Below are 23901 nucleotides of genomic sequence, written 5' to 3' on the forward strand. Positions count from 1 at the left end.
TCCAATGAAGCTGAGGCACAGTAAGTGCATGAATAAGAGAAAAGGTTCTAAGCAATATCGAAGTGCTTGAAAGTCCCAGTGTTTGTTGAATTAGAAGGAAGAGGGGACTTAGCAATTTTTGTACCCATTTGCAAATTACAAGCAGCAACTCGGCAAAGTTATTGAAGATATTAAGCTTGTACTTCACATCACACCCCACATAGGGCCCTATTTTAACGATCTGAAACGCAAGTATCAAACGCGAAACGCAAGTAACTTTGTAGGTGGATCTCGGCGCTGTTGCTAATCTAAAATGGGTTGGTCTGAAGTGGCCACATTACTCATAGGTTTGGGCGTAACGTGAAATAAACCAATCAGAGCGACATCTCACATTCCCTTTAAGAGCAGGCGTGCTTGTTCCATGGCGGATTGCTATTATAACGGCGGATTTGCCAGGCGCACACCAGGAGCGGTTCACTGCCAAGGAGATCGACGTTCTTGTCAGTGCCGTAAAAGACAGAGAAGTGACATTGTATGGGGATGGGAGAAACCCACCCAAATTAGCTTCGGTTAAACAGGCCTATAATAATTTGGGTAATTGTGTAAGCTAGATTTATGCCTATTTTTTCACATCTTCATGGACACCACAATGATTTCCCTCGTGTGGTAATATCTTTCCTTGTAGTTATGTATGGTTTGCAAAAATGAGAACTGCTGCGTCTGTTTGTTGATGAGAGAAGCAAAGTGTATGGCCGTTGTGCACACACTACATTATAAAAAGCATTAAAATATCTTAAAATAGCATCTGAATAACGCACCACTGACTTTAGACTAGGTTTTTCCTGGTCTGTGGCGGAATTGTTTTCGCAAGCGCAAGTTCATTCCCTAATTTACCGACTGTGCGTCGGGTGCAAAATAGGAATGATACATGCGTCGGTGTACTAAGTCAGTTGCGCTGGGTGCGAGATAGGGCCCGTAGACTGTTTATTAATTTACTAAACGTCTGCTTTCAAAGAACACTGTATGGCTACATGTGCAGATATAATTGGCCTGTAAAAAATAATGTTTTATAACACATTTGGTGTGTTACTGAGTGTGAAACTGTAGGCTATATTTAGTTAAAAAATGTTGTGAAGTTGCTAAGATGCCTCTGAAGTTACAAAATGAAGTGTGGACGTGCCAAAATATACTGTAGGGAAGCTGTTGGCTTAAACAGCTTAAGCTGGGGAGGAAGGTCATCTTTGACACAGATCCCAAACACAAGGTGGAACGAACACTGAAGAACAAAAAGCTGAAAGTGCTACGAGACCCAATCAAAGCTCTGATCTCAACCCAATTGAGAATTCAAGGCAGTGTCTGACAAACCTGAACAACCTTGAGAAAATCTTCACAGAATATTGGGCCAAAATCACACTTTACTGGGGTGTGAATTTGGTACATATTGATGTAACAGTGCTGCAAAACAGATTTTTGCATTTTCTAAAAACAACGTGGGAGGTGATTGCCAGTTTTAAAATTTGCAGCCACAATGCTAGTTTGTTGAACATCAAATGCCAAGATGCTGCTAAGATGCAGCTTTGAGTTTTCTTTGTTGTTCTGGGTGGTTGCTTAGTAGTTGTAGATATGCTTGACATTAGGGGTGAGAATTGGAAGCGTTTCAGATATCTCAGTATCGATATGACGATATGTATCGAAAAAGAAATAATTTTGAAAACAAAAATATACAGTATATATATATATATATATATATATATATATATATATATATATATATATATATATAAAAATTTAAATTTTGACCCACCAAGGTGGCTAGTAGGAGTGACTGCATCACACAGATAACATTTTAGATATTAAGTTCAAAAATGTAAATAACATTTCCTTTGCAACTAACTGAAATAGGTTTACATTGAAGTACTGAAATTATGGATTCCACACATACCAGATGTGGTATACAATACAGCAACAATACTATGTTGCTGATTTGGTATGTTTATAAAAGGAGAATACAATTCCAGAAAATAATTTGGGCGTTTTATTCACACTATCGGCTTTTGCTCTAAACACTTTCACAAGGCCCAGGATATCAAACACAACCGTTTTCTTCCAATTAGCGATCACCGCAAAATGATCTTGTGACCATCTTGAGATAATTTTGATAATCAGAACATGGCAGAACTAAAGCCTCATTAGGCCCTTCAGCACAGCCAGTGTGCCGTCAGGAGCTGCAACTGCATTTGCTCATCTCCAAATATCATATGCCAGCTGCAGACTACAGTAGCTGACCTTTCCCCCTTTCTCTAATACCCCAGAGCATCGCCATTCTGACATTTCCAGTGTTCAAGAGGATGGAGGCGTGCATGCTGTCTTATTCCAATAGAGGCCTTTGTGATATTTAGACAGAGAATGAGAAAGCCTTGATCTTTGACAGATGAATATGAGGACAGGGACCATTAAAGGTTTTAATACACTGGCATGACCTCCCTAATTAAATCCATGTCTGTCATAAAGCCATGCTCCGTCTGACTCTGTATGTTCAGGGCTGAGACTTAGACTTGACTTTTTGAAGAATAGTTACCGGTAACTCAGCTACTTAAAAAGCATTTTTAAGCAAAAAAAATAAATCTTTTTGACTATTTTGAGATTTATAAAATGCAATAAACACGATTCAAAGTGTTAAACAGCATTTTACATTCATTTTCCCCCTCATAAGCATGCCTGCAGTTCCATTGCTCAACTCTTGATGGCAGTAAAAGCAGGGCTTGACTGTGTGAAGAAGAAGAAGTCCTTTCGCATTTCCATTTGCATTGGGCATTTTGACTGCATCAGGTGCACCTGTCACCTTAAAGATTTACACGGCCATCAGCATTAGATGAATTACTATAGGTCACCGACTTCAGACATCTGGCGTAGATACAGTCTATTACGTTGCTTATACTAGTAGCCTAGTGCTTAGTGGGATTTTTTTTTATAAAAACACTGGATCTCATTTACTAAGTATGCATATGTACAAATTTGTGTGAAATCTGCATATTTACACAAACATATCATGATTCACCAAAAACTTTTGTTCTAAAATGTTCTACAACTGACACGTACAGCAAAAGCATTTTCTCTGTGCTGCTCTCATAATCACATTAAGGAGTATATATGTTATATCTCACCTTAACATGAGTATATTATATTATATTATAAAACTAATAAATAGCCTGTAACTTTCGGTGCTCTAGCGGTTAATAAACAGAGCATCATGCATCTTGCGGAAGAACATTGTAGCTGGAGCTACTTCTCTCTGTTTATGTCTATGTCGAGTCACGCAGGTACTGGTCTACTCCGCAGCGGTGCCGACCCGAATCAATCTGAAATAGTCTGTAAAATAGGTGTACCGTGGTGATTCAGGAAAAACACAGTTTGGAAGGTGTTTTAAAGGCGTTTATTGAGTTTAAACTGGTTTTGAGAATGACACACTTGGCATTGCTCGAGGATCTGGCGAGAGAGCGTCTGCAGAAAACGGCACATGTTTGAAGAGAGTGACTGAGTGCTGTAGAGGAAAAGTTGTGCGGAAAGCCCTTATATCATCGGTCTCAAACTCAGCTCCTGGAGGGCCACTGCACTGTCCTGCAGAGTTAAGCTCCAACCCTAATTAAACACATCTGAACCAGCTAATCAAGGTCCTCAGGATTACCAGAAACTTCCAGGCAGGAGAGCTGGAGCTAAACTCTGCAGGATAGTGGCCCGCAGGAGCCGAGTTTGAGACCACTGCCTTATATGGAGATGGTTTGGGTATGTTTTATGCAAATGTCTAACCTTGTGCATGCGCCACTGAAATACGTCCGAAATCACAGACACTCGTGTTGGTACTTATTTTGAATAAGTAATTACATCACGACTGCTAAAAAACGATGTTTTATATAGTATGAGTGCGTGTATGAATGTAATGTAATGTGACCTACCACCAGCGCCAGTTGCGTCGCTTCATTGCCATTCATAAATCCTCTCCCGTGCCCTCATGGGATAGTAAAGTGTCCATCGTATGCACACTTCACAATCTCACCGGAAATAGTAGGTCATTCGGGTACTTGCCTACTCTTTTATGAGTTCAGTGAATTCAGACATTCTTTTGTCACAAACTTTTTTCCGCCTACTATATAGTAGGGAAGTATGCAATTTCAGATGCAGCCTAACGTTAGAACGAGATTAAGAACAAATTCATGTGCATACGAATGTGTTGTGAATTAGGTGTAGGTTAGTTCTTCTGTGTGTACAAATATGAAATAATCCAGGCAATTATTAGTGAATGAGACCCACTTAATCTTATTTAACAGCGATCTTCGTGCCCGAAAAAAAAGGTAAACTGGGAATTACAGCCGTATGAACTCTAGGCAGGCTATAGGAACAAGAACATTAAAGATTAATAACACCATATTAGAGATGAAATTGGGAAGTGGAGTGTCTTGTAGAAGTTTGTTTTACAAAATAAGTTAAAAAGAATCATATTCTTAAGCTGGGCTTGCTTGTGCGAGTGTGACAAAATACACTGCGCTTATTTATTGAAGGTGTCATACTACCAGCTTTGGTTAAAGCTATGTTTCTTTTATAAAATACACTCATATAGTTCCCTAGCAACAAGCGCTGATGGCAACCGCAGTGCAGTAAATATTTGAGTATATTTTCCCTCTCTCTTTGCCTAAAAGACACTCACTTTCATGTTGCTTTTCTGAATACAAATAAGAAAGGCAATTTCATACTGTTAAGCTGTAAACAATATACAGAGTCTCTATCTTTTTAGGACAAGACATTTTATGGTTTTAAGTGATGCTGTATTCAACTCTATATAACTGTGTAAACTTAGTGAGCTTCCTAGTCTAAATGGGCAGCTGACTTCTAAGGTGGGATCCTAACCATCATGATACCCCATTAGTGATTGATCTGGAACGCTTTTAAATAGCCCTCTGCTAAAATGATCATTTGACATGCATTTAAAGTCCCCCTGTGGTAAAAATCAAGCTTTTAATGTTGTTTATATTTCTATGTGTTGTTTTTAATATGCTTTAATACAAACCATGTGCAAATACATAAGTCAACACCATTGCTGAGTATTTTCTCTTTAAAACGACAGTGAACCAAAGAAGAAATTAAGGAAAAAACTTTTAAATGTGTAATCTTGGTGATCAAAGATGAGTTTTAAGGGACCCAATTATTAGACTTTAAGTAAATTTAGGTATCACAACATTATAATTTTTTTGTAATGTTTTTGAAAATGCTCACCCAGGCTGAATATATTTGATCACACAGTAATATTGTAAAATATAATTGCAATTTAAACTGTTTTATATTTGAATATAATTTAAAATATAATTTAGTCCTAATTTTCAGCATCATTCAGTGTCACATGATCCTTCAGAAATCATTCTAATATGCTGATTTGTTGCTCAAGAAACATTTCTTATAATTATCAATGTTGAAAACAGTCGTGCTATATAATATTTCTGTGGAAATTATGATATGTTTTTTTTTTCCGGGGTTTAGATGAATAGAGTTCAGTATTTATTTGAAATATAACTTTTGTAACATTATATATGTCTTTTCTGTCACTTTTGATCAAATGAATGTCTTTGCTGTCGAAAAAATATTAATATCTTTATAAAAACTATCAATCCAAACTTTTGAACGATAGTGCACAGTATAAAAAGACTATCCTTAAATTATTACTGGTTTTAAAGGTTATTTTTAAGTGAGTGCTAGATGACGGCAAAGCTAATATATCTCCCTGAAAATATCCAATATCGCTTGATAAATAATAATAAAAAACTCTTAATATGGACTGTAACTGCATACAACCATAGCAATATATTGTGCATCTCTAATGCAATCCAGTTAGGTCTCATATTTTGCAGTCGCACATATTAAAATATTTCAGCGTATTTGAAGCTTGAATCAAAAAAATCCTGCATACCTACACTGTAAAAAGGTTTGCTGCCTTAAATTAAGTGCAATCAACTTGGATGTTTAAGTCATTTCAACTTAAATTACATTAAACTGACTTAAAAAAAAACATTTAATCTTGTATAACTTATCAAAATATGTCAACTTTTTTTATGAGTTAAAGCAATGTAATAACATATGTTGTCATAACACATTGATAATATAATTTAATTATGCTTCCTTAGTATAATTATGCTTCCTTAGTATAATTAACCTTTTGTGTAACCTAAATCGTGGCTACAATTTCTTAAAATGTGCGTCTGTAAGCAGCTCACTTGCTTTTAAGCATATACAGTATATGTGTGCATATTATACATGTGCAGACATTTCATATACCAACAAAAAATTTGAATAGGTGTCAACATAAATATACATTTACAACCATAGCAAGCCTTTCTGGGCAAAAGAATGATCAAAACTGCTCAGCATCGCCGCACTGAGCAGGATATGTTAGTCCACCGAGGTTATTGACCGCCTCACAAGGCGTGTAGAAATGATGAAATGGTTTAGTGTATGAAGTATGTCATTCATTTCAAGAGGAAAGTAATGACGCACAAAATATATAAGGCACGGTCTGTGCGAAATCAGAACACCACGGTGAAATGAAACAGAAGTCATGGATGAGCATTGGGCCTGACTTCCCGCAATTACTCCTCATGGGAGCTTCCGGTAGAGGCATGTGCGGCAAAACAGCCTGTTATAGTTTCAGAAGCACACTATATTTTATCCCCTAGCCTGTTTGTTGGTCTTCCATTGCTCTCAGATCCTACAATTTGCTCAGATTTCAACTTTTTTACACCAACGTGTCGTTTCCTTCACTCAGGGAAATGCCTGCATTCCTTCATTCAGAAGCATAAAGAGGACAAAACGCCGACAAATTACAGAGAGGGACATTAACGCTGACGAACACATGACAAGAAAATGGTAGAGACTCGCGCCTCCCAGCTCCCTTTCTCGCCCAAAGAGATTTAAATAATAAAAAGCGTCGGCCTGTGAACAAACAGGATAATTATGGCCTGCAGTCTTCCTGTCGCTGGTCAGGCACGGCAGAGCAGAAAGAAACACGTTATTACCACTCAAAGCTTTCTGCCAAGGAATTAGGGAACATCAATGTTTCATGGAGACTCTGCGTTTGGAAGGGGACTCGTGTTGAAAATCAACACATTATGACCAGACATCTCTGTTGAATTTTACCACTCTGTGAAAGTCTTTGCATGTAAATAAATGACTAAAAATCCCAAATAAACTGGAGAAATTTCTGCCCAGAGAGATTATGCGTTTGGGCAAATTGGATGTAAAACCGGCTCAGATTTGTATACGAAATGCGCTTGAAGTTCATTCCGGGGTAAAATTAGAATAAAAGATACAAAGCAAATATTGATGTCATGAAATTAAAGCACTCACTGCACAGTGTGTCCAAGTAGATTAAACAAGTAGAGTAAATTAAAGAAAGGTTTATTCGAAACCAAGAAATGTCACCTCCCAGAAGTATTTATTTCAACAAAACCTTTTTCTTCCTTTTTAAATTCTACCTGCCAGGTGAAGTTAAATGTGGCTTTGAGCATGTGAAATTACTAAAGAATGAAGAATATGGCAACTGGACAAGACGTGTTTCTGTAGGGGTTCTCTTTTTAATACATTCTAAATGACTACAAAATGATAATGAAATAATCCAAATCTTAAAGGCATAGTTTACACACACACACACACACGCACGCACGCACGCACGCACGCACGCACGCACGCACGCACGCACGCACGCACGCACGCACGCACGCACGCACGCACGCACGCACGCACGCACGCACGCACGCACGCACGCACGCACGCACGCACACACACACACACACACACACACACACACACACACACACACACACACACACACACACACACACACACACATTCTTGTACATCTATCTTTATGAGGACATTCATTGACACAATGTAATCTCTAGCCACTTACCCTAACCTTACCCATCACAACTAAGTGCCTAACCCGAACCCTGACCCTAAACCTACCCTTATCCCAATTATAACCTTATCCCTAAAACCAAGTCTTGACCCTCAAACAGGTCTTTAAAGGGGTCTCAGAAAGTGAGGACTGGCCAAAAGGTCTTCACTTTACTCTCTTTGTCCTCACTCCAATGGTCTAAAACTCAAACTGGTCCTCACAAAGATAGTTGTACAAGTACACACACACACACACACACACGCACGTGTGACGGTGAGGAAATGATCACAGGCTCCCTTTTAATAGGCCTTTATCTCCTCCACCTATACCTGCAACATTGCAAATAATGCATCTTTGAAGTTTTAATTATTTGTTTAGCTCCAAGAGCATACATTGTTGCTCCAAGATCCTCAATTGGTCAAACTCGTCTCACCAAATGTCTTCAAATGTGGTTGTGTTTTTTTTGGTTGGCTAAACAGATACCCCGCCCCAAACTCATGCTAGTGGTTGAGCCATTGTGGTCGTGTTAGGATGTTAAACAAAAGCAAACGAGTTTACAGATTTCAGGGGAATCAACATGTGAACGGTTTATACTTGCGGTTGTCTCTGCTTATTAAATCTTAAGAATCGTAACATTTTAACGATTAAATTACACTTTAAATTATCACCTTTAATATGGCTCTTTACAAAAGTGTTTCTGACAATCAGATGTACTTGCCTGAGCTGAAATTGTTAATTAGCAAACAGCTTAAGAAGCTTTATCTTGAATTTTTTTTTTTTGGTATTATTATTTTATTCCATGAGAATTAGACTATTAACTGGTGGTAGAACATTGTTGAACATGGCCTGCTAATGAACCATGACAGAAATAAATCATTTATACCATTAACCACCGCATTGATCTTACCTGAATTATGCATTAACAATGACCTCTGATTATTTATGAGTGCAGAGTGCAGGTATGGTAAATGCCACTATGCATTACCGGAATTGATTTATGAAACTAAACATACAGCAATTAGGGATGCACTGAAATTTCGGCCACCGAAAATCATCGGCCGTAAGTGGGTCAATTTTATTCGAAAAAGGTTTTTTAATTATTTTAATCATGCTTGTACCACCAGACATTTTTACTATCACAATTAATTGTATTACAGAATATAAAAAAACATGCTCATCATAAAATAGGTGTTTTCAAGTCATTGGGCCCTATTTTAACGATCTAAGCGCATGGTATAAAGCGCACGGCGCAAGTTCCCTTAGGGCTCCACTTACCGAATCCACTTTTACTAGTTTAACGACGGGAAAAATGGTCGGCGTGCCAGGCGCATTTGTCTAAAAGGGTTGTCCCTATTCTCATAATGAGTAATGGGTGTGTTTTGGGATTTACGTGCATTGAACCAATCAGAGTCTCATCTCCCATTCCCTTTAAAAGCCAGTTGCGTTTGCGCCATGGCAGATTCGCTATTTACATGACGGAATTTGATAGTGGAAAGACCGAACGCGTCTCCAGAGCGCAAACAGATCTGCTCGTGCGTGAGATAAAAGTGTGCAAGCAGACCATCTACTGGACAAGCCGGATTCCACCATATCTTTATGTACACAATAATAATCTTTTACATTGGAATCCTTTTCATTTTACTATTTGGCATGTTTGTGTGCTGCTGTGCGTTCCTGTGTGTTTAATAAGCAGAGTGTAAGCGCGTTGTGGACCCGCCTATAGGCGCACATTACTAACGCGCTCATTAAATAACCAAAAAAATATTTGCGCCATTGACTTTAGACCAGGTTTTGGTCGGTCAATGGCGCAGTCTATTTCTGTTGCCTCAAAATAGCAACACGCCAACAATGCGCCAGAACACACCTCGTTTTCAAACCGGGCGGACAAATGGGCGCAAATGCATTTGCTATTTAAGCAACGTGGCACAGGACATGAAAATGATAACTGCGTCAGGCTGAAACTAGCATTATAATTTATCCTTGCACATCATCACTTTTTTATTAATGTGTCCTCGTAATCTTCAATAAAAAAAATCTTGCAGCGACATCTCTTCTCTCCTCTGATTATGTTTTTTCTGGTGGGACAACCTGTCACTCACATGAGATCAACCAATAGCAAACCACAACCATCCAATTAATTCCCCATGAACAAAATCATGTAAAGAAGCCACTTTGCATATATATGTTCGAATATATGTCACAATAGGGAAGAAAAGACTATCGCAACTTCAAAAAAGTATTTTTAACACAGGCAACAAAAAAGCATCATATCATTGACCCCATTTCCTATTTGTAGAGACACAATAGAGCAGCTTCCGGTGCAGCTGTTCAAAACCTTCAAAGAACATCCTATCTTTTCTGAATCAAAGCACTGTCTGTAAAACCAACTCTTCCATGAAACAAAACGAGCACCAAACCATCCACCTCTGCTTAGTCTCTCCTGCTAAAATCACATGTACTCCCTCAGGATCTGTCCGGGCCTCCAACACACCGATTCTGGCTTTTGCACATCAGGCTCTGTGCCTGTTCCTGCTCTAAATAGTTGAATCAGAAATGTACGTGGGCGTCACTATGGAACCTGTCCGCCCGGGCCTCAGGTCTCCATCCAGCAGATGAGTGCAAAGAGGCAGATGGCGTATAAGCGGACAGATACGCTCTCCATCAGCGCCGGCGCTTTGACGGCTGAGACAGTGTTGCCGACTGTTACCTCTAGTCGCACTTTGTTACGCCACCGTCCCTTATGACAGCCTCAACCGCAGAGACATCTGCTGCGCTCTCTCCAGTCAGGACCTGCATTTATTCTCTCACGCGCCACTGTTTCCATGATTTCTGACAGTCTTAGGGAGGATTACGGGGGGTTTTGTTCAGGCGGTGGTAAGCATTGTACTTGAATTTGTTTGTTTGAAATTCCTGAAAGGCAGGAGGCTTAATTCAGGGTAAATTATTTTTGAACGCTGCAATATAGTGTAATCGTGGCGACGGTGCAACCCTACAGGCAAATGAGAAGTGTGCAGCCTCTAAAGGGCACGGGGTCCTTCATATTCAGCTGGAAGCTTTGCAGAGAAATTGTATTAGGGCCTTACTTTGAATTTAAATGAATATTGCATGCTCTTTTTTCAAATGTCATCTTCCTTGCATGCCAAGTTTACACTTTCCATTGCATATTTAGCCAGGGGAATGCATAAGGACCTTTCAATCAAGAAAAGGCACCTTCTCCTAGACTTTGTATTAATTATGAAAATGCATTCAGGGCAAGGCCATCCAGATGTCTAGTGGCAATTGGAATTTAAAAGCTTTTTTTGGCTTGTTATTTTGGTCTCTAGACTCTGGGAAATCCCAGATGCATCACTGGGGATTGTGCTCGCAGTCCAATTAGCATTTCGAGCAATTACAGCAAAGAAGGCCATGGTCATTTCAGAGGCAAGAAACTTACAGAGTTTCAGGGCACTTTAGGCAGGAACGGGATGTGTGAGATTAAAGTTGAACACAAGAGTAAACAGAGGGAAGTTGAGCAGCCCATTTTGAGAAGTGCTACTGAGAGACAAGATCACAGAGAAGGACGTACAAGGTCCCAGGGCTCCAGACGAGAAAAAGAAAAATGACGACAGAGCTACTGGCTCCTAAAATTAAACATGAAACTATAGAATTGCTCAGAAGCAAAAAATAAATGGGGGAGCAAAATCTTGTCTCTCCCAACAAAGATTCCCTTGAAGTCAATTCAAGTTTTTAAGAATATAATTCACTGATTGAGTGACTTTCAAAACACTCACTCACTAGAGAGGTCAGGGCTGTTTTGTGAATCCTTTCTATTGACTTAGTAACCCTTAAACACATATCTTTAGTGACCCGGGAGGCCATTCACCAGCCTCCTCCTTGTTCATTTTTTAAAGTTAGACATCAACCTTCTTAGTATTCCTCAATCAATTCATTATAGACTATATAACAAGAAAAAAAATACTAAAATTATAAAAGAATGCCTGTTTTCCATCAGATTTTTTTTGTAAAAATTGTATAGGGTCGCTAACGACCCGAGGTGTGTAACAGTGTAAGTATATATTTTTTCTGCACAACAATAACTGAATTTCTGATGACTGAATAAGTGCAATTCAACTTTATTCCACGAGGTGTCAATGTCTGATACACAATGAGGAAGTGACGTTTCACTCATAGTTACCGCAGGCAGAAAACAAAAGAATAGGAAGTATCAACAAAACTTGAATTGGCTCTGCGATTTACTGCAGAGCAAGAACTGAACGCGATCAAATATTAGTGTCACTGTCACTTGATGGTGGATCTGGTGAAGAAGCTGTCAGCAATCAAAATATTGATTTTGAAGATGTTGAAAATGATAGTTTTGAGAATATGTTTGAGATTGCGAATATGAGCCAGATGCTGAATGTACTGAGAAATGAGCTCTGACGATGACAGTGATGATGGTATAAAACATCTTGCCAAACTGAACCCTTCCAAGCTACAAAAGGTAACAAAATATGCTTTATAAAAATTCATGAGACACCAAAATAAAATGACCATTTAAATATGCTCAATTACTGTATACTCATCTTTATATAATCATTATAAAAAATGCAATATGTTAATAATATGGGCCTATGCAGTTGGTGATATTAAGACATTTCAACATTTAATTTAAATAAACTTTTAGTTTTTAGTGTTTCGTCTTTTTGACTGACTCATTAAAAAGAATCACTTTATTAGAGATTTGCTCACAAATCGGACATCACACGCTGTGTTTGTTCTTGCGTGCAGAAAACACCGCGCACAAGATGATATCGGACAAAACTGCATGTGAATGTGCAGAAAGTAAATGCTAAATTTTAAATTACAGCCACATTTTTTTTATGCATTTCTGACCATCTTAGGCGCAGTCTACTCTGGAGCCCTGCAATCTCTCATTCGCTTTTCTCCAAATACAAAAAGCCACAAACTGTAAAAGAACCATTCAAAGGATAGAGAGCAACACTAGAAAAAAATGCACCAAAACCTTTGAGTCACTGTTGAGAAATTTCTTGTGTTGCTGATAAAAGGTCCTACGTTTAGACAATTCAAAACCCTCAGCCGATAAAACACCACACTGTGTTGCATAAAGTAAGCCCTGTGTACATTTATAATTCAGAATAAAGTTTTCTCTGTGATGGGAGGCAATTTGCCAGACGATCAAGTTTGACAGACGAGCTATTCCAATTGAACATACAGTAAGTAGATACTTCTTGGCAATAACAGCAACTAGGTCAGGCAGCACATGCAATCATCTCACAATATACAGAAATATGACATCATGCTCTGACAACAATGTGCAATGAAAGCAAAATCATGGCCTTATAAAGCTGTGTGAAACCTTGGTCACACATAATCGCTCTGCTGATGAAGGCCTGAGTGAAAGGCTATAATCAAGTGCATATATAGGACTCAAGACATATGAGCTTTGCATTGAGTTTCTCCACTCACATAATGCTGAAAGCACACTTCAAATCAATAAATCTGAGAGCAGCCACCAATTAAATGCCTTTGAAGGTGTCAAGAGTGTGGCAGATCAACAAAAGGATGAAGTCTAAATTGCTTGTGATACAAAGGAGGCTACAACTGACCTTCAAGAGAAAGGTAAAAGGTAATATTAAAAGAAAGCGAGAGTAAGATCCCACACACACACACACACACACACATAAAAAAAAATATTATAAAGTTTCCTCTCAAACTTTAAAGCCTTGACTTACCACAATATACTGTATGTGGTAAAATGGAACCTGTTATTAAACAGCTTATAGTTTTTTTTTTTTTATAAAAATAAACGGTAAAATAATTCTGAAAACAAAAAACATTCATGAAACAGTGACAATGTAAAAGTTTAAAAATAATTTTTTTTATTTAATTAAAAAATATTTAAATATACACTATTATCATTTGATATAATCAGTATAACTAATACAGTGTTAATAATATTGGTCTATGAAGTGGACATTAAAACAATTTTTTGCCTTTTCTTTTACTTTTTAGGTAAGAACTATAAAAAATAAAATTCGTTAAAAAAAGGTACTTGGGGCCAAAAATCATAAAAAAACGGCAGAAACAATAATATGGAAATAATTAATATTGGCATTGGTTATATTAATAAATGTCAATATTTAATTAAATTCACTAATTGAAAACAGTTTAAATTTTTTTTTAGTATTGTCATCACATGTTATCACCCAAATATAGTTTGCATTAACAGGGTTCCAGACTGCGACCATTTTTTGAGAATGTGCGAGTTAAAATTGTATGTGGTCGCATTTGTGCGAGTACATGGTCATGTAGCCTACTACTCAGTTAAATTCACGCATGAATTTTTGTCCCGCCAAAGTCTTATTTGATCGGTGAGTAATGTAGATGAACTGCTGCGCTTGTGACAGGGCGCATGTTTAACTGAAAGAACGAGAGAGAGAGAGAGAGAGAGAGAGAGAGAGAGAGAGAGACGGTCACGCACGCGCACTCTCTCTCTTCGGAGCCAGGCGAAAGTGTAAACAAGACTTCACTGTCTTCAAACTAAGCGCTGTCTTGCTCTCTCTCCCACGCACATATTAATCAAAATAAATCGAGACGGTGGTAAAAGGTCGGAAGACCAAAGTTTCATGTGGAGCATTCGGAGATTTTTTTTTTCGGAATTACCGCTGGGTGTGAATTGTGCTAAATAAGTTGCCTTATCTTCTCTGAAAAGCGTTCCGGACATTCAGCTGACATAAAACAACACTTTGATTAAACGAAAAAAAATATCCAGTGATGAAATGTTTTCTGTGTTGACAGAAATCGTGGATGTCCATGTCTTAACTGCTGGGATATATTCCGACGTCTGAATCGGTGTATAACTAATCAGTAACACTGATTTACAATAAGGTTCTATTTATTACACAGTGCTATCAAGAATCGATAAGAGAATCGTTAAAGAATCGGATCGATAAGCAGAATCGTCAGTGGCATTGATATTGATAAAATCTTTTCAATTCCCATCCCTATGTGAAGACAGTAAAATTATAATCAAACATTAAAGAACATACATGTTTTTTTAATAGTTTTTTTGAGAGTTAAAATATTAAAACATTTTGCTAACATGAGGTCTTGTGTCACTGTCAGTCTTTTTACATCAGTGCAAAACATACTCGGTTACTAATGTAACCTTGGTTCTCTCTAGAAGAGGGAACGAGTATTGCGTAAGTTGCTTACGCATCGGGAAAGTCTTCTTTCTTCGAGATCTGAAGCCAAAAAATTATCCTTAATTTTGTATTAAAATATTAATTTTAATTAAGCGGCTTCACGCCCTCCACACCCTTCTAACCGTCAGAATGGGTGTGGCCAGCGTGTATATATTCAGTGCTCACAGGCAAAAATTCTGGTTTTCGCAGTCTGAAGCGCAAAAGCTCGGAGAGGAATACGGGCAGCCAGCAGTGCGGGCCAGCACCGATAACAGCGCGTAACGGGAAATAGGAAACATAGCGGATCAGCTGGTCTGAGTCAAACACTTCACCCTGAGTATAGTACCAGAATAGCGCCAGCATATGAACGTAGTCTGCACACGAGAAATGGGCAGAGCACACATGTCACTTATACTGACAATATTTTTACCTGTAGGGCAGGAACTTCCAGGTTATAAAACCTCACGAATGTTGACGGGGAGGCCCAGCCCGCCGCCATACAAATATCGTGGATAGAAATTCTGCTGGACCAGGCCCACGACGAGGCCATGCCTCTAGTGGAGTGGGCTCTGATGCCCAGAGGGCACTGCAGGTGTCTGGAGGCATAAGCTGCTGCTATCGCGTCCACTATCCACCTGGACAAGCTCTGCTTCGAGGCGGCAAGACCCTTGGTGCGTCCGCCGTAGGAAACAAAGAGCTGCTCTGAACGCCTGAAAGCGGCGGAGCGCGTGATATAAACTCTCAGCGCCCGGACAGGGCATAGGAGGTTATCACTGTACCCATTATCGGATGCTGGCAGAGCCGAAAGGGAAATAACTTGTGCCCTAAACGGGGTTCCAATCGCTTGGGGATGTAACCGTGTCTCGGTCTGAGAATGACTTTTGAGTCATTCGGCCCGAACTCAAGACATGCAGGGCTAACAGATAGCGCGTGCAGATCACCCACTCGTTTGACTGAAGACAGAGCTATCAGAAAAACGGTTTTAAGCGACAGGTACTTTAGATCCACGGATTCAAGCGGTTCAAAGGGAAAAGCCTTCAGGGCCGCCAGGACCAAGGACAGATCCCAAGAAGGAACCGAAGGGGGCCGCAGGGGATTCATCCATCTAGCTCCTCTGAGGAAGCTGATAATGAGCTCATTCCTTCCCATTGCCCGGCCGTGCGTCGTCTCAGCGCAGCCCAGCCGCAGCAGGACTAACACACTCTCTTCTCTTTTCGCCGGTGAGTGAGGCGCGCACGCTGAATGTTGCTCATGACCGCCCGCTTTGTCATCCCTTGAACGACGCAATCTGCGCGGCCCAACGAGGGAGAGAGCGGGCTTGCTTTCTGTATGTAAGAAAAACTGGCTGCGAGCTCAGAGAAGCGAACAGCATAAATTTGATCTGCCGCGAGAGCCGGGATCGAACCCGGGTCTCTAGCATGACAGTCTAAGATTCCGCCACTGAGCCGCTTGCAGGCAAGCGTGTATTTATAACAGGCTCATACTGCAATAGTAACAATTCCAGTCGCCTGGACTTAAGAGGGGACTGAGAAATGTGTGAGAAATGGAGGTTATAGTCCGGCCACGGCGGGACGAAAACACTCTGTTCCCCTTTCACCTGTGAGTGACGCGCGAGGACGGAGTAGCTTTCTTGTAACGTAAAGAGAGCTCCAAGACCGTCCGCTCCTGCCATCCCTTGTGAGCGGCGCAGTTTGCGCGGCTCGAACAGATGGAGAGGAAACTCGCTCCGAGACCGTCCGCTTCTGCCATCCCTTGTGAGCGGCGCAGTTGCACGGCTCGAACAGAGGGAGAGTACGGTCATCTATCACATTCGACTCATCTCCTGACGCGGCGGCGCGGGCGAGAGCCGGCAGTTGAGCGGCCGGGAGGGAGAGGGCGAGAGAGAGCTCGAGGGAGAGATTCCGGCGAGCTCCTCAGTCACAACAGTCTCCGGTGGTCTCTGCGAGCGGCGCTTCTTATTGCGCGGCCCGGCAGGGACAGGCGGAGCGACAGCTTGGTCGAAAGCTACAAGTCGAGCCCGCAGGGTCGACATTGAAAGCTCTTCGCACTCGGGGCAGCCGCCCGTAGAGAGTGCGGTGGCGGCGTGCCCGCGGCCCAGGCAGAGAGCGCAGAAGAGGTGGCGGTCTCCGTTGCTGAGCGGGGCGCGGCACGAGCCGCAGGAAAAACTAGGCGTTTTGACAAAAACGCCTTGTGCTCTTTTAGAATACACACAGTAACAGTAATAATGTAAAGGATATGTCGCCGGATAGCGTAGCAGGCACGGATGGCTGAAGGCGGCGAAGACGGCCGGCTTCCTCAGGCGCTGTCCTAAGCTTGCTGGTCGCTGGTTTCAACGGCGGCGGCTCTCAAGATCCAGCGATGCGAAGAGCTTCGCTGAAGACAAGAAAATCTGAATTTTAGCCTGTGAGCACTGAATATATACACGCTGGCCACACCCATTCTGAGGGTTAGAAGGTTGCCGCGTTCAGAGAGCTCACCGATAGGCTTAAGCAGTTGCCGCCGAGCAGCCAATGAGCACGCTTATACAGCCTGCCTAGGTCTGTCGGCTGCTGCACTGCGTTGACAATGAATACAAAATTAAGGATAATTTTTTGGCTTCAGATCTCGAAGAAAGAAGACTTTCCCGATGCGTAAGCAACTTACGCAATACGAGAGAACCTCTCGTAAGAGAACTAGGGTATGCAGATTAAGACCACTATTCATCAGCATGCATTGATTAATCCCATGGCGTGTAGCAAAAAAAAAAAAGAAAAAAGGTGCGACCAAATCATATGCTAGTGCGACCAACTGAGAAAGTTGGTAGCACCAGTGCAACCAGTGGAAAAGTTAGTCTGGAGCCCTGCCCTAAGTCAGTTCAACGTTAGAGTTGGACTTCATATGTTAAATAACCAATATATGTTTATGTATGTTTTATAACAATATCATAATGTATTAAATAATATTTCTATGTTATATCTATAGTAAGTCATACAAAACTAAAGTATACATATCCAGCAGTAACAGACTCTGGATATTAATAATTATATTAATACATTTCAATATTTAATTTGAATAATTACTTAAAAGTTTTAAAGTTCATAAAGTATAATAATAATAATAAATATTTTTATTTTATTTTATTTTGTCATCACCTGATGTCTTGTGCAAGATCTGGGTTCTAAATTGTTTGTGGACAAAAAGTGCTGCATCAAAATATCAAAAACCCAGCAAGAGAAAGTAAAGCACAGCCAGTGTTGTAAAATGCTTTCTTCATAAAAAGTTGCAGAGAGAGGAATCAACGCTTTGAGCGTCTTGTGGGGAAAAAGACTGCAGGAATAATGGTGCTCTGGCATTGAAGAAAGGAACAAAGAGGAGGGTGCAAAAGGGTCTGATGTGAGACGTCACAGGTAAAGACAGCAAAGTGAAGGGCGGGACAGAGATGAGAGAGTGAGGGAAGGATGGGACTAGAAGGTCAGACAGAGAGAACAAAAAGAAAGGGTTCCATTCAGCCACGGTTGAAGAGTAAATAACAAGACTGACAGGTGAATGGAGGCTCTTTTTTGTGTCGAGACTGTATTTATATGTATGCACAGCTGAGAAGTTCGCTTTAAGTGCTGACAAAAGGCTGTGAAAACAGTATACCTGAGAAGTGAAGCCATCGTGGGCTGTGAAGTGCTGTTTGGGGAGGAATGTTGAGAATATGTTGACATAACTGATAGGACCATGCTAAATGTGTTGATAGTGTGAAGGATTTGCTGAGTTCTTTGTGAAAGAGAACGTATATACTCTTCTTAACAACCTCACACCAGTACTTGCAAACACACACAAAGCACAGAGCTCAAGTGGGTAAACAGTGCACGTCAAATTTCACAGTATCAAACACTATCAGATTAAAGTGAAACTCTTGCCAAAATGCAACCTAGGGTCTTTTTGTTAATCTACCCGAGGCAAAAATAGTCGATCTCCGAATGCAATGTCTTTGAGCAAAGTTTCATGTTGTGTCGAGCCTTCTTAGTGTTTTAAAAATAGCGATTTTTGATGCTATCATAGTCGTGCCCCTAGCACTCCCACTCAAAAGGCAATTTGACCGAAAGCTAAAATATGGTCAAACTTAAAAGTGGCGTTTTCATTCTAATTATGCTTTTAAACGAAAGTTTTCCTCGGGTAGATTAACAAAAACACCCTAGGTTGCATTTTGGCGAGAGTTACGCTTTAAGATATCGCAACAAATTATGCCAATTTATTATGTGGCAAATTGTTTGATAGATCTATTTACTCAAAAATACACAAAAAATATTACATATAATTATTTTAATACACCTCTTCTATGATGAGCATGTTGTTAATTTCTGAATCTAAATTCTTTTTAATATTTTTTTGAGGGAATAAAGTAAAATGTCACTAAAATTGTTGAAAATCTTATTCAGTAGTTTGGCATAACAGTTGATTATTATTTCTTAGATAAAAGTTTGTAAATAAGTTTTATTAAAATATTACAAACATTTGAAAGAAATTGTTGTCCCAATCCATCCAAAATTAATGTGGTGTGATTAACCTAATCTCAAGGAAAAGGGTAACTATTTTACGAGGTGGTGATCTTGTTTACATTAATATGATGTGAATCGTACAAAAACCAAAAATACCTTTTTTTGATGGTCCCTTTTGAACTTTCTGTTGACTACAGGTAACTTTGCATCTACATGTCAACTAACTCTCATTAGAGTATTAGTACTGTCTGCTTAATATCTGCTAACTCTTTATTGTGACGGTCCTCCAACAGACATTCTACTGACTAAAAGTAACTTCCAGTCTACTAATACTCTACTAACACTCTAATTACAGTTAGTAGACATGTTGGTGCAACCTTACTTATAGTCAACAGAGTGTGTTAAAGGGACCATCAAAATAAAGTGAAACCAAAAAGAGTAATAATGAAGGACCACCCCTAAACATTCACCCATCACTGGGGTGTAAACAGATTGCACGAAAATATACAAATGAGACTGTACAAATTCTTGGCCACCAATTCGCCAAAACATAAGATAGCTACGAATTTGCAATGAGATTGTGTTGGGTGCAATCCCTACACAGCCCCAAGATTGTGTGATAAGGTTGATAATAAATATCTGTTAATTTTGAAAAGAAAATGTTATTTCAGGTTGTAAATTGTAATGTGATGCGATTTACCCCCTCCCCCAACCTAATTAAATTTATAATAATAATCCATAAAACTTTACACAATGAAAGTCTACATGAAAAGTAAAACATTTTGTATTAGAAGTTTCCTTGAAAATGAATTTGAATATACAAATGAGCAATACACTAATCGAATATGCCCAAAATACACCCTAATAGGCGCATTTTTTCCTTTACTCCTATCACAATCAAACCTCACACAGTGGAAGTATACATGAAAAGTAACATTTTTGTTTTACAAGTTTCTTTGAAAAATCTATTTTAAATATGCAAATGAGCTCAACACTAGGCCTAATTGACTTATGGCCAAGAAGCCATAAAGTCACAAGTATAAAAAACAGGGGCCAAATAACCAACACATTCATGTCCATTCAGTAAGTTAACCTATGCATAAACACGATAAATTTGAAGTCACTTGCCACACTTATCTGGGTCACTTGCCACAAAAAGACTTATATTGACCTTAAGAATTGATTGCACAATCTTGCCTCAAGTTGCTTTCTAAATTCTTTTTTTTTTAATTTGCGAACAAGCCTTACCTAATGACATTCCCCCACAGATAACATCAGAAGAAAGTCAGAATAGCCATTTTAGTCATTAGTAACGTGGTGAGATTAAATTTTGGGCTGGTAGATTTACAAATGATTGGTGTTGTTGATAAGATTACGAGATTACAGTCAGAAGTCATTCTTACCATCTAAACGAATCACTCTCACACAGAAGACAGATGAAAAACCAAAGAAATCAATGGAAATTGGGTGCAAGATTTTGGAGTCTATGGTAGGGAAACCAGTGGAGGAATTCACCTTCAGGAAAGCTGACCAAGCAGTGACACTTGCATCTAGATCAACTGTCAAGATCAAAGGAGAGACAGTGGTAGTAGATCCACAGCTGTTATTCCAGCGGCTTGTAGCAGTGAGAGACCATTGTGAAGATTTGCCACCACTGTTCAAGTATGAAATCTGCAGTCACCCGTCTGCTTTGTTTGAATCATCCTACCTCCCCCTACAGGCAAACAAGGCAATTCTTGCCGATGTCCTCTGGAAATCTATTGAGCAGCAGCAAAGACAACCCAGCAGTAATGTCCATCATGTCCTTGATGGTGGTGCATTACTACATCGTCTACCATGGCCACAAGGGTCCACTTATGACAGTGTGTGTGAAATGTATGTCAGATATGTCACACAAAAATATGGTACGCCTACTGGCGTAGTCTTTGATGGCTACAAAGAAGAACCAACAATAAAAGACGCCACTCAACTGCGTCAAACAGGTGTTACTCCCGGTGTGACTGTACACTTCTCTGATGACATGATCATCCAATCCAAAAAGGACCAGTTCCTTAATGGTTTATCTCAGTGATAAACTTGAGAGGGCTGGGTGTATCACAGACCATTCAAAGCACGATGCAGATGTGCTCATTGTCCAAACTGCCATTGCCTCTGCCAGAACAAAAGACACAGTCTTAGTAGGTGATGACACAGACTTGTTAGTACTCTTGTTGCATCATGCTGATCTGAATGCACAGGAGCTGTTTCTGGCACCAGAACCAAAGAAAGCAACAAAAACAAGACGGATATGGTGCATAAAGCAGACGAAGGAGTTACTTGGTCCCAAGGTGTGTGACAATCTCCTCTTTATCCATGCCATTTTAGGCTGTGATTCTACGTATCGTCTATTTGGCATAGGAAAGGGAATGGCACTGTAAAAAGTAAAGAATGACACTAGCTTTCTCGAACAAGCTAAGGTGTTCAGCCAGTCACAGGAAATTGTGGGAAAAGGCATCATCATTGCAGCAGGTGAAAAAGCTCTAGTATCACTGTATGGGGGCAAAAAAGATGAATATGCTGAGATACAGGCGATTCTGTGATAAAGTAACTCAGAACTCATCTCCAGTGGAACCTCAAACTCTCCCTCCAACGTCAACAGCTGCAAAGTTCCATAGTCTTCGGGTCTTTTACCAAATGATGGAGTGGAAAGGGGGAAGTGAACGTATGGACCCAAAAGACTGGGGGTGGCATGTTTTGGATGGGAGATTTATGCCAGTAATGACTGATCAGCCTGCGGCACCACCATAAATACTAGATGTAGTCCGCTGTAGTTTCAAGAAAGACTGCAGCACAAAGAGATGCACATGCAAAAAACATTGACTCCCTTGCACTGCCATTTGCGGAGAATGTCGTGGTACTAGCTGCACAAACTCGCAGTTGCCTGATTTATCAGATGACTATGACCCAGAGGGGAAGAACTAAGCAAAGAACGAACCAGGAACTGATATAGGGGGTGCCAGAACCAAGAGCCACAGAGAAGGGGTCGAGGATCCAGGCTGGATAAAAAAAAAAAAAAAAAAAATCTTTTTTTCTACAATTTTGCGAGTCAGCGCATACCAGAAAACATATAGGACCCATTTGAATTCTGCATAATTCTTTAGGTTTAAGCGATATGGAGGAGATTAGGAGGAGAAACGGTTAGAGATTATGAGGAAACTTTGACTTTACCGAGCTAAATGGCTCTGGCTGAGCTGTGATGAAATGCTATAGGCCAGTGGTTCTCAAAGTGTGGTGCGCGCCCCCCAGGGGTTACTGCAGGGGGGGTGTGGGAGTTCAGCAGAAACCCCCCCACAAAAAAAAAACAGCCGTTACGTTACTACGGCGTTCAAGTGCATTAATAGCGGTTAGCGTTCTGCCTTTATAAAGCAGCAACGAACGGCAATTACACTGAGTCATTCTTCTTCAGACAATTGGAACTAGCCCAACATAGTTGTTTGCCATAGAAAAGCACCTCTTCAGCAAAAAAATATTCTGAAGAGGTGCTTTTCTATGTGCAATGGGCGAATCATTTATAATTTATATATATTTTTCAATGTGTCAACGTAATTATCACTGAAACAGGAAGACAGGGCGGAACATATCAAACAGCTCCTCACCTTTTTTAAAATAGCCTATAGCAGTGGTTGTCAAACTTTTTTGGTCGCACCCCCCTTTAAACCTTTAAAAAAATCTATTATCTATATTATTACAGTATAAATATCCCGCCCTGTCTTCCCGTTTCAGTGATAATTACATCGGCACATTGAATAATGCTGCGCATTTCAAGGCACTTCAGTGGGCCTTTAATTCCATCACCAGATTTGCAAAATTTTGCGAGCGAATGCTAATTTTTTTGGAATCGTGTCCTTTGAGGGGCTCATTGACACATTGAGGGGCTCCTTATTGAGGGGCTCCTTTGACACATTTCTGCGTCATTTGTGTGATGGATTTTAATTAATCAACTTTATTTAATCAACTAACATTTGTTTTTCTTGCAGGAATGACATTCATATGATTTTAGTGTTTCCAAATTCGTTGGAGAAAACTTGTGACTTTGAGTATGTGTGTGTATGTGTGTATAAATAACAGAAAGGGGAAGTGAAACTAGACAGATAAAGTCCCGTATTAACTACAAGGTATTGCTACTGACTTATAAAGCCCTAAACGGCTTAGCTCCAGTCTATTTAACGGATCTTCTATCGCCCTACAATCCATCGCGCTCTTTAAGATCACTTAATTCGAGGCTTTTGGTCATACCTAGGATATCCAGATCCACCAAAGGAGGGAGAGCATTTTCACATTTAGCTCCAAAACT

The sequence above is a fragment of the Scardinius erythrophthalmus genome (assembly GCF_964197995.2).
Source record: "Scardinius erythrophthalmus genome assembly, chromosome: 23".
In the NCBI taxonomy this organism is placed as follows: Eukaryota; Metazoa; Chordata; class Actinopteri; order Cypriniformes; family Leuciscidae; genus Scardinius; species Scardinius erythrophthalmus.